The sequence below is a fragment of the Pteropus vampyrus genome, unplaced genomic scaffold, assembly GCF_000151845.1.
Source record: "Pteropus vampyrus isolate Shadow unplaced genomic scaffold, Pvam_2.0 Scaffold413, whole genome shotgun sequence".
Taxonomy (NCBI): domain Eukaryota; kingdom Metazoa; phylum Chordata; class Mammalia; order Chiroptera; family Pteropodidae; genus Pteropus; species Pteropus vampyrus.
Window position 1 is genome coordinate 130132 of NW_011889194.1, and position 12150 is coordinate 142281.

A 12150-nucleotide genomic window follows, 5' to 3' on the forward strand; every position below is an offset into this window, starting at 1 on the left:
TTCTGAAATGGCAAAAGAAACAAGCAAACAACCTGCTGATAAAGTTATGAATAAAACAAAGTGAGCTTTACAATTTAGTTCCAGACCTGGGAGTTTCAGTGTAAATTAAGACTGTGAAATATAACAGCTTTGGTGTCTGTAGAGAAAATAAAGTTTATAAATAATTTTTTTTTTATCGACTTGCATGTCCAGAGGGACGTTAGGAAGTCACCCAGCAAGTGACGTTGTCCTCGCTATGGCCTGGACCTGACTCTAAATGTCCGTGCTGACCCACTGCGTGCTGTCCCACTGCGTGCTGACCCACTGCGTGCTGTCCCACTGCGTGCTGTCCCGCTCCGCGACCATGGCAGCCAAAAGCAATCCCATCGCCCGTGCTGACACCACAGCTGGATTTTAATTGAAAAGTAAGCACTTTTCAATTAAAAAGTTCTTAAAAAGATGCTACCGTTCCGGGGGACGTCGACAGTGTCTGGGCCGACGCCCCTCCCTCAGAGAGAATCACGGGACACACCCCGCATCTAGGAAACGGGAAGTGAACCAATTTTCTATCATCTAACCTGACAGGTTTGACATGCGTCTCCTGTCACATTCCCGTCTGCCCTCAAAGTCGCCAAAAAAAATCTTCCCACAGACCCATGTTATTGCTAATGGGATTTGTCTCAGACTAAGCGATTGGCCGCCCCTTGTCGCCTGAGACCACGGTGAATACAACATGTTTTCCCCTCCCTGCGCCCAACCTTCACGCTATTTCGGCTCAGAAAAGAATTCCCTGACAGCTGGCAGGGGAACACGCAGCCCCTGGGAGAAATGACGGAGCTGTCACCGAAGGCTGGACTGGTCTGTACTGGTTTGGATGAAAGCCAGACACTCCCCAGGTGAGATCGACGGTCCCAACCGGGCCAAGCCCACATTCCAGGACACGGAAATTCTCCGATGGCAAACAGCCTTAGTCCATGCTATGGGCCAGGGAGGTCTTTTCTGGCATTGAGTTCCCGTCTGCTTCAGAGTCAGGGGAATCTTAGCAAGGCTTGGGGTTTCAGAAAGGAAAAGGTTTGGCTCACGTTGAGAATTTACGGTGCGTGAGAAAACGCTCTCTGGTCAGCCCAGTGATTCCGTCACCATCCTGGAGATCTGGTCCTTCACTCCAAGCCTTTCTCCTGGGTTCTCTTATCTCTGGAGTTTCTTCCCACCGCTGATTCGAGATTTAGACTAAGTTTCCTGTTCTTTAGAGTCTTAAAGGAAGGTACAGTCCTGGGGTTCCTCCCTCTTCCACTCCCTCTGAGATATCGTCCTGCTATATTTCCCTGTGAGTAATCCACACAACCACGTAAGTGTTTACTAAAGGGAATCCGTCATTTGAAAGCAGAAGTCCTAGGTCGGGCATAGTGGTGTGTGTGTGTGCGCACACGCGTGTGCGTATGATTCTGGCCTATTTCCTCTAGGATCGATGTTCCACGAATCCTGGTGCCTACATCTGAATTGCAGCCTAATCTCTTGTGCGAAGCAGGGGTCACATCCTTCACCTGTGAAATGGAGGCAAAAATCATCTACTCCTCATAGGGTGGTTATGAGGATTTAGTGAGATTCAGGTGTAGGGGGCCTGGCTCGTAGCGATGGCCCCACGAGTCGTCACTCCCAGCTTTATGTTCCGTATGTGCACGGCGTCTCGTCCCCACTCAACCCTGGGGCTTCCTGCATCCCAGCCCAAAAGTCGCTCCAGTGCAAACTCAGGGTTCTCCCCTTTCTCTCATACCCTGTACATCTGACCCATCGTTGGTCCAATGATCTCTGCCTCAAAAACATGCACCAGCCCATACCTGCTTTCTTCGTGTTTATTACCCACCACCCTCGATCAAGCCTCCACCGTCCAAGACCTTGGCGGTGGCAATAACACCCTAATTGCTCCTTCCGTTTGGTAAGTGGCCCTGGAGAATCCACTCTCTTCATGGCGGCCAGAACCAGCTTTTAAAAATTCGACTCCTGTCGCCCCTTTGCTTCAAACTGCCAGTGGCTCCCCACGCCATCACTTAGAATTACCTTTGAGCTCCGTGGCCAGGCTTTCACGGCTCCGTGTGACCAGACCCCTGGCCATGTCCGCTGCGCCACCTTGCACACTTCCTTCTGGTCATCACGACCCGGCCACGCTGACCTCTCTCTCTTCCTCTGAAAGGACTAGCTCATTCCTTCCTCCAGACTTCTCACTTGTGGGTGTTGTTTTCTCAGCCCAGGATGCCCTCCTCTGGGATGACTTATTTTCACTCTTCAGGACTTAGCAGATTGTCGCCTCCTCAGAGAGGCCTTCCCTGACCACCTTGTCCAGTGTAGCCTATCATCATATGGCCACTCAGCAGGTGACCACATAATGTATTGTCCGATCTAGAGCACTTAAGCCAGGATGATGGGTTTAAAACCCAGAACTCGTGCCCTGTCTGTCATCTCTCTGTGCTTCTCTGTTATTAACACCCTCGACATAGCCGGTATTATTTGGTTACGTTTTTATTATTACTTCTCTGTTCTAGTACGACATAAACTCCGAGAGGATGGGCAAGCTGCATCTCTGGGTCACTGTCGCAGCCTCATCCCCGTGAATATTGTTGAAAAACAAAATTCACCTGAGTAAATTGGAAAGATCTCACTGGCTTTGTCGGGTGATTGGTGAATCGGGCAGGGAGATTGAGATGCCGAATGAGGATGTTGTTATGTGGCCGGGGGAGGGCAGGGGTCTATCAGGCAGATGACCCAACCGATGCTGACCAGGTGACTCCCGAGGGACGGGTTTGAGATTCCATTTCTGGGAGAGCCAAAACCGTAATTAAGTCGAGTCTGGGTTTCGTGACATGGGACTTAACATAAGGGACTCCATTTTGGGCTCGTTGTCTTGTTTTTGCCTATACTGTTTAGCGCATCATAGCTGCTCTATAAACGCATGTGGAATAAAATATGGGGAACGGGGGGCACGCGATTGCCGTGGGATGGGCGGCTGCGCGTTAGTCACCCTGGCTGGCTTCGCGCCCTTTCCTACAGTGAATCATAAAACTTGACTTCCTGTGTCAACCACGAATCGTGTTCTTGTTCACGTCAGGAGATTCCAGCCGAGGCTGGCTCGGGGTGCATGGGGTCACCCGGAGTGTGGTTAGCTCTTTCTAGCGGCTTCCTTCTTTGACTTGTGTTTGCTAAGCACAGGTTGGAAAATAGTTCCAGGCACTTACTCGACCCGATTAGAAAATGTCACGGTTTTGCAACATTCGGGGGACACACAATGAACGCGCTCCCTGCTTATCGATCGGAAGTGCCACAGAAGCCATCCTGGAGATGACATAACGGGACCGCTGAATTCATTAGTGTGGATACGATTGTGTAAAATCCAGTTACACTGGAGCGGGGGTTGGGTTGCATGTTAATTAATATTTAAGTCTTTTGAAGGTGGCGCCGAAGGAAGAAGCCTCCCCTGACCCTTTGCTTCCTTCACAGTCCATTCTCCATGAGACGGGATTTCTTGGGGGCCCCAACAGAAATCCCCTTATCAGCAGCCCTGATTGGGGCCCGAGCTGCTGCTTGGACTATTTGCATTTCTATAAAGGAAGGGCCTGGTATTATGAAACTGCATGTGGGTTCTGAGGGCTTCTAATGGGTTTCCCATTGTACAGTCTCTTAGCAACCGACTGAAGTTCGTAAGCTGAAACAAAGAGACTCAAGTCCATCACTCCTTAGGCACATTCCTCTGAGTCTGGCTGCCTATACGAGAACAAGCCTGGGGGATGCGCTCAGTAAACCATCCTCGTTTCTCCTGGGAAGGAAAAGGGACCGGGAAGTGGGGACATAGGATAGGGACCAGATGCGTTCTGTCTTTTTAATTTCAGCCGAAGCCAGGAAAAGTCTTCAGAGAAGTTGACCTGCATTCAGTCATTTGAAAATGAGGTGACACGGCTTGATGGTCAAGTGTTTTTCAGGACCAGTAGGAATCTGGGTTCTGTCACTTACTAGCTCTGTGTGGCCTTGGACAAATTACATTTCTGGGCTTCCGTTTCTTCGTCTGTCACAGAAGAATAAAAATGATACTTTCCTCATTGGTTTGCTGAGAGCATGAAGTTACATCATGAATTTAACAACTGTTTATCGAGGTTTAGGGTTCCTTTTGTGGCTGGCATTGTCCTTCATGCTAAAGGCAACGAAGTAAATAAGACAGACAGAGATCTCCACCCTCGTAACAATTATGTTCTAGTAGGAAGAGAGAGACAATAAAGAAAACAAAATATGCTGGAGAGGGGCATAGAAAAGCTGACGGTATCAATCAGAGCATCACAGAAAATCTCATCGAGCAAGTCCTGAAGCACAGTCCCGATCGAGGCCTTTACGTGCTGCCCAGAGGTTGTGAGTGTCCATGTCATCGATTTGGACTCATCAGTCATTAATGCTGCTAGTTATTCATCCAGTCATTTACTCACTCATTTAGTCATTCAGTGACAAGGTTTATAGCAAAATTTCTTAACCTCAGCCATTTGGCACCACATGATCCTTTGTTGTGGGGCCTGTCCTTTGAGTTGTAGGGTGTGAACAGCATCCCTGGCTTCTATGCACTGAATTCCTATACCACCCCCAACCAAATATGTCTCCCGGCATTGCCAGATGTCTCCTGGGGGGCAAAATTGCCTCTGATTGAGACTCCCTAGGTTACGAAAAACCCGTCTCAGGACGGGAAGTTAATCCACCACATTTCTCTAGAAAGGAAATGAATCCGGGACTTTAATGTCAGCAGCAAAAGCAGCATTTCCAGACATTTTGTTTTCCAGAGATATGTTTTCTTGTGTGGGAAAACAAGAGGGACCTGGGGCCTTTTTGAAATTAGAGATAACATCTTTCTTTTGAAAACTCTTTCCACCGCCTCTGAGAATTGGGGCTCATTCAGGAAGCATCTCCAAGACTTACTGAAGAAGTAGTTACGATAAAGAAATCACCACCAACCTGGAAAGCAGGCCCGGGCTTAACGCCTCTGGACTCCCAGCCTGATTTTTCTACTGAGATCATCCACATTACTTGGTCCCCCAGCTTGAGCAAAAGGAACGTGCCTTGTAGGGTATCAGCTTGAGGCTAGGCCAGCCAGTGTGGTCCAAGAGCATCTTCCAAGGTCAGCATCTTCCAATACTGGTGAGGTCACTCACCCGGCCTCATTCCTCCCTGTGTCCATTCCCAGAGACATCTGAGTTGCCCGTGACCCCTCGGTGTCTGAAACGTCCCTCGAATCTTCCCATGTCTCTCCATTTTTACTCATTCTCTCTCTTCCCTCCCTCCGTCCTATTCAAGCTGTCATTATAGTCCCTCTGGGCTGGCACGGTGACTTAATAACTTTCCCTCACACCGGCCCTTGCTCGTTTCCCTCCATCCTTTGCTCCCGGAGACCATAGTCTTCCCGTTGAACTTAGACTAAACCGCAGACCCCAGGTCTGGCCTGCAGGGTCGTGCAGGGTCTCCCGTCCCCTCTGACTTCACCACCGTGGACCGCTCCCCTGTGCTCACTCTGCTGTTGCCCCATCAGCCTCCTTAAAACATAAGTACGAGTAGGTCACCCCCCCTTCCAGCCACCCCCAGGCCTTACAGACATTCTCTGGCATCCTACTATTTCAGGGATAAGAACCCCAACAAGGTCTCCGAGTCTGCCACAGGCTGGTCTCTACTCAGCACCCCGACATCACCGTGCTCTTGCGTCCCCGTGGCGTGGCTGCTGCGTCTTTTCTGCCTGCCACTCACGAAGGTGGGGCTCTCCCTACCACAGGACCTTTGCTCATGCTGCTGTCTCTCCTGCCTGAGCTCTTCCCTTCCTCCCGGGCCAGTCGAATCATCGTCATGTCCTCACGAGGACTTTCTCGCCTCCCTGACTAGTTCTCGCCCTCTTATTACATGTTCTCGTTGCAGCCTATACTCTCGTTCGCTGCTTCCGAGCTTGGTGACACGTTCATTATATTAACAGCTGTCTTCCGTGCCAGACTCCACAGGGGACGGGACCAGGTCTGTTTTGTTCGGAGCACGGTGTTCAGTTCAGCGCCTGACTCATAGTAGGTGCTAAAGAAATATTGGGGGTCGAAGAAATAGCACCTCAGACGCTTCCCAAGTATGAAGCCCCATGGGGGATGAGGCCAAGATGGGATTTCCTGGGGCCATGGCGGACAGGTGGAGGATGGGGCAGACGAGGGACTTGGCGATCCGCGAGGTGTCAAGGCAGGTCAGAGCATCGGGAAATTGTATCACGTGACGTTCCTTTACCCCTTCTCGTTGGCGACTTCGTCCTAGATCATCGTGTATGATAAGTCCACTGAAGGTAGACAGAGGACCTTTGATATTTGCATCATCAGCACCTCGCTCGGGGTCTGGCACACAGTAGGTGCTCGACAGAGCTGCCCGTTAGGGACTTAGTTGGATCTTATCATCTGAGCTGAGGTTCATTCGGTGGGGGGGAGGGGATTAGGGAAGGGAAGGGGAGACTTGGGATGGGTCTTTAATAATAGAACATGCTGTGTTGGAGTTTTTCACAAACCACACAATAGAAAGAGCCTGAATGGTTTCTTTTAGAACTAGCATTTATTGAAAACTTACTTTTTTTTTTTTTTTTTTGCCAGGCCCTGGGATCAATGCTTTGTATGCATTATCTCGCTTAACACCAAGAAGGTGACTTGTAGTTGCTGCTGAATTCATAGATGGGGAAACTGAGGCTCAGATGACAAACCAGCCTAAGGTCAGAGGGTGATTGGCAATGAGGACTCAAACCCGGGCCTGGATTCAAAATTCACGGCTCTTCCAGTTTACTGCAAGGACTTCTTCACCGACTGGGTCCACAAGCGAGTCGGCCGACGCTTTTTGCCTTCGCATGCTCACCCACCAGACGGAAGATTCCATTCCTGCTCAAATCGCAAGGCTGAATCGCAAGGCGTCCTCTCGGACGCATCTGTGGACGGGCATCGGGGGTTAATCTGGCTAAAGGGAGCCGTGATCCCTGCATCGGTCTCCAGCTCCACAGCAGCCCGAGAAGGCCTGTCACCACACGACCTCCGATTTCCCCAGCCTCTGATGGTGGTAGGACAGCATGTCCGCGTGCAAGGTGACCTCGAACTACGGCCTGCCTTCCAATTCCCACTGACAGGGCCCCTTACGCCTCAGCGGGCCGAGGAGCCGGAAGGAGGATTCCACTCTGGGTCCCAGTAATTTGTTCTGCTCTGTGAGCTTCTGTGTTTGCCTGTCCAACTTCACGAAAATTGGATTAATGAGTGTTAACGGGTGCTGACTCAGCTGCTTTAAAAGGGATGGCGTCACATGGCAGTGACGCTGGGGTGAGGGTCGGATCCCAAGGTCGCTGGGAATCAGGTGTTTGCAGATGACATCAGAGGTCGAAGCTCTTCTTCAGGGGAGCCAATGAGCACCTTCAAAAGGAAGAAGCTCGTGTCTCCCACTAGAGCAAGGAGAACATTCGTTTCTGATGCTCGAGGGTGTGGTTAAGTTGCTGTTCATTCATTCACTCATTCATTCATTCATTCATTCATCGAATCATTTTCAAGCACCTGCTAAGTGCCAGACTTTGTTTTGGGCTCTGGAGAACCAGTGGTGAGTAAAACAGACCCAATCTCTGTCTTTGTGAAACTTACTTTCTATCTGAAGTAGGTAAATAACAGTCGAATAAATAAATATAGATATAACGCTTCCATCTGATGCTTTAGTTTTCCCCATTAAGTAGGAGAAAAGGTCTTCTTTTTTTAAAAAAAAAAACACCTTTGAGATACAACTCATGAGCTGTAGGATTCACCCACGTAAAATGTACAACTGAATGGTTTTTAGTATATTCACAGATAGGCACACTCATCACCACACCGTCGATTTCAAATATTTTCGTCACCTCAGAAAGAACCTTTATACCCAAGCCCCGGCCTCCAGCTCTAGGCGACCATTCGACGATCTATTTTCTGTCTCCGTAGATGTGCCTATTCTAAATAGAGAAAAGGTCACCTTTTGAAAGGGTAAAACAAAAGGGTGGTAGTCTGCACCCCGGAAGTGGGCCCTCCCCAGTGGGGCCTCAGTTCCTCACTCCGTGGGGGAGCATGGAAGAAAGCTTTCTTGGTCTTACCTCCTAAATGAGGCCTCTTAGACTCAGTTTCCCCTGGAGCTCCATCTAAGATTCAAATTTCTACTGCCTCACAGCCTTGGTTTCTGGGGTGGTCGGGGGAGCTGACCGGTGTCCCGATACATAATCACACTTTTATGATCTTACCTACCCCCCCCAAAAGCTACCTGAGGTTACACGCTCCTAGACAACCAGCAATCACTGAGCCTAAGTGTGCACACGTGGACACAGAAGAGACGGCGTCCCCTGTGCAATCGGATCTCTGGGCAGTATCGAGCGTGTCGTGTATATAGAAGCCCCACCTTAGTCCAAATTGCCATAATTTTCCGTCTGGACCGCTGCAGTAGGCTGCTGTCCGCTCTCGTCATCTTCCTTCTTGCCTCCTCCTGACCCGTGCTTCCGAGGGTACCAGGACAGATGACATAAAGCAGGAATGTGGCCACGTCCCTCTTGTGCTGGGGGGAATCTCACATCGTCCTCAAGGTAGTTTCTCTTCGTGGTCCGCGAGGCCCCTGCCAACCTCTCTAGTGTCATCTGTCACGACTCCCCTTTCACTGTCTGAGTCACTTGTAGTTCACGCAAAGTGCCACCCACACCCGGGCCGGCCTTTGCACAGGTGCTGGCCCCCTCTGCCTGCACCACTCCCGCTCGATCTTGCGGTCTCGGCGTAGAGCTCACTTCCTTTGGGATGTGGTTAGGTGCCATTCGCCATCGCTGCTTCACAAATTATCCTCCGATAATTTATTATTAACTCACATGTTCCGTGGGTCAGGAACACAGAGTGGCTCAGCTGCGTGGTTCTGGACGGGGGCCTCTCGTGAGCTGTAGTTGTGGCATCGGCCGTGACTACGGTCTTCCGAAGGCTTGACCAGGGCCGGAGGGTCCGCGTTCTAGATGGCTGTTGGGATGGGGCCTCAGTTCCTCACCCCGTGGGGTGTTTCAGAGACTTTGAATGTCCTTACGACTTGGCAGCTGGCTCGCCCCAGAGAGAGTGGTCTGAGAAAGAGAGCAGGGAAGAAGCTACGACGCTTTTCGTGTCCACAGTAGACTGGATGTTTGTGTATCCTCGAAATTCACAGGTTGAAAGCTTAACTCCCCATGTGATGGTTTTAGGAGGCGGGGCTTTTGGGAGGTGATAGGTCATTGAGGATGTGGAGCCCTTGTGAATAATTAATGTCTTTATAAAAGGGACCCCTGAGAGCGCTTTCTCGTTCTGCCACGTAAGGGTACAACAAAAGGGTGGTAGTCTGCACCCCGGAAGTGGGCCCTCACCAGAACCCAGCCACGCTGGCACCTCGATCTTAGACTTCCGGTCTCTGGAACCGTGGGAAATAGAGTGGCATTCTGTCATAGCATCTTGAGCCGACGAAGACAATGTTCCAGGCTCCGAAGTCACACATTGTCACTTCCACCATATTCTATTTGTTAAAAGCGATTCATTTCCAACTCACACTTAAGGGGAAGAGAATTAAGCTCTATCTCTTGAAAAGAGAAGCACCAAAGAGTTTGTAGACGGCTCGAAACTGCCATTGTGCCCTTGTCCTTGCTCCCACGGCATCCCACACGCACCCCTCAGCTAGCGCTTAGCAGGCTGTGGTCACAGTCTCGCCCCTGCCACCCCCATGATTTCCTCAAGGATGGGGACTGGTTACATGTACAGTTATATTCCTAGATTCTACTGTAGTTCCTTGCACAGTGCTTGGTAGCCATGTATTGATTTGGAGAAATCCATATAGGTGGGTCACTGTGCCTCAGACTTTAAGGTGCATCCATGCAAACCGCTGGAGGCTTTGGTAGAATGAGGATTCTGATGCGGGGGTCTGGGGCAGGGCCTGAGATGCTGGCTTCCTCTTCCTAGCAAGCTCCCAGACGGTGCTGACGCCGCACCCAGAGAGAGTCTAGAAGACGCTATCCTCTTTCCAGATAAACCTTACGATCTAGCGAGCAGGACATGTCACCCTGCAGGACAGCCCGAGGCCAGCCACAAGGCAGGGCCAGCCCAGTCCTGGCACACCTACTGCGGGCTGGACTCCCTCTCCCTTAGGACTGAGGAGCTACCAGTAAGACCAGGAAGGAAGGGGCCATGGGATACAGAAAGCCTTCCCAACTTAGGCATGTTCTGGAATGCAGAGCTGGGCAGGGGTCCCCCATGGCTGTGAGCAAAGGGGTCGTGAGACCTGAGCAGGAGCTGGAGGGAAGCTGGCTTACCTGCCCGGGAGGATCCTTAAGAAAGGTGGGGCTGGGCGGTGGTGGGCGGAGCCACCTTCCCCAGAGACCTCCTCCGCCTCTGGAGGCAGGTGGCGGGGTGGGGTTGGGAGTAGACTACATAGTTTATTTGTGCGATTCTTCCCAGTTCTTGGGACATGCGATTCTAAGGGTCCCTTTTTAAGGAAAACCAAGCTGGTCCAGAACATGAGATCGTTTCTGTTAATACTCTGGATCTCACCTTTATCCCCGTGGTCCTGGTTTTAACAACGGAGCGGGGGTGAGAGGGGCGGGGTTGGGGCGCTGTGGTCCCGAGCCAGGTGACCTCTGACCGCGTGAAGGGCTGGTGGAAGCGTAGGGCAATCACGGGGACCCCCAGCATTTGGAGACAGGTTCCTCACCCATTTGATCCAGTGGTTCTCAGCCTTGACCGCACATCAGAACCACCTGGGAGCTTTAGAATTACCGATGCCTGGGCCCCCCCTCCAGGGATGCTGATTTAATCGTTCCGGGGTGTGGCTCGAGCATCAGCATTTAAGGACCCCCAGGTGCTCATGGTTGACAGACACTGGTTCCGTCTTGCCCGGAGCCCTTCACCAACAGGTAAGGCAGATAAGATTTTTCTCTCTTTCTTCCCTCCCTTCCTTCCTCGCTCCCTTCCTTCCTGCCTTCCTGCCTTCCTTCCTTCCTTTTTTTAAACAAATGATAAAACTATATCACAGAGTTGAGTGATTGGCTCAAAGTCACACAGCAATATTGGGCGGGGGGTCAGAACTCGAACCCACGTTAGCTGGTTAATGCTCCCTCCATTTGCTCCATGGGTCTGGCCTGCAGGCGGCCAGCACCTCCTTGCCCAATACGAAGGGAAGGAGACGGAGGGTGCCGGTTAGTTTTAGGTGTCCACCTGACAGGGTCACAGGGTGCCCAGGTATTTGCTTAAGCCTTATTCCGGGTGTGTCTGTGAGGGTAGTTTGAGGTAAGATGAACATTCGAACGCAAAGACCGAGTCATGCAGAGCGCCCCCTAGCGCAGGCGACCTCTGCCTGACTGGAGCAGAGGCTGACCACCCTGCTGCTAACGGGGACCCCCCCAACCCCCACCTGACTGCCTGAGCCGCGACCTTAGTCCTTTCCTATTTTTTGGACTTGAACTGAAAGGTGGCTTCTTCTTGGGTCTCTGGCTTTTGGATTGAGCGACACCGTCAGCTCTCCTGGTTCTCAGGCCTTTGCATTTGGGCTGGAACCTAGGTCGCCACTGTCCCGGATCTCCGGCTGGTGGGCTGTATTCCTTGGGACTTCTCAGCCTCCGTAATCACGGCAGCCGATTCCTTATAAAAAATCTCTCTCTCTCTCTCTCTTACTCTCTCTCTCTCTCTCTCTCTCTCTCTCTCTCTCTCTCTCTCCCCACCCCACATGTATATCTTACTGGTTCTATTTCTCTGGAAAACCCTGACTAACATACTGACAGATGGAGCGATTAGGTTTCTAGGTAAGGTCAGACTTTGAGTTCGGGTACAGTTCGAGAGGGTTTTCTGTATTTCTTATCCTCTGGATGTTCCTTCCGCTCCTGCTTCCAGTCTTTGAAGCTAAGTTTGGGTAAGACCCATGTTAGATGAATCAATCCTAGACTCCTTGATGACAAGTTCAATGTCAGTGTCTGCTGACGCAGGCCACAAAGAGTCAAAGTTAGAAAGTAGAAGCTGGCAAGAAGGGTTGTGCGTCACTGGACCCAACCCTGGAATGTCAGCCTTCTTCGTTCGGAGCGATCCTCCGTCCTAGGGTTCATCCGTGTTCGTGTTTGGACACTTGCGACCTACCTGCCCACCATCCAGCGCCAATTCC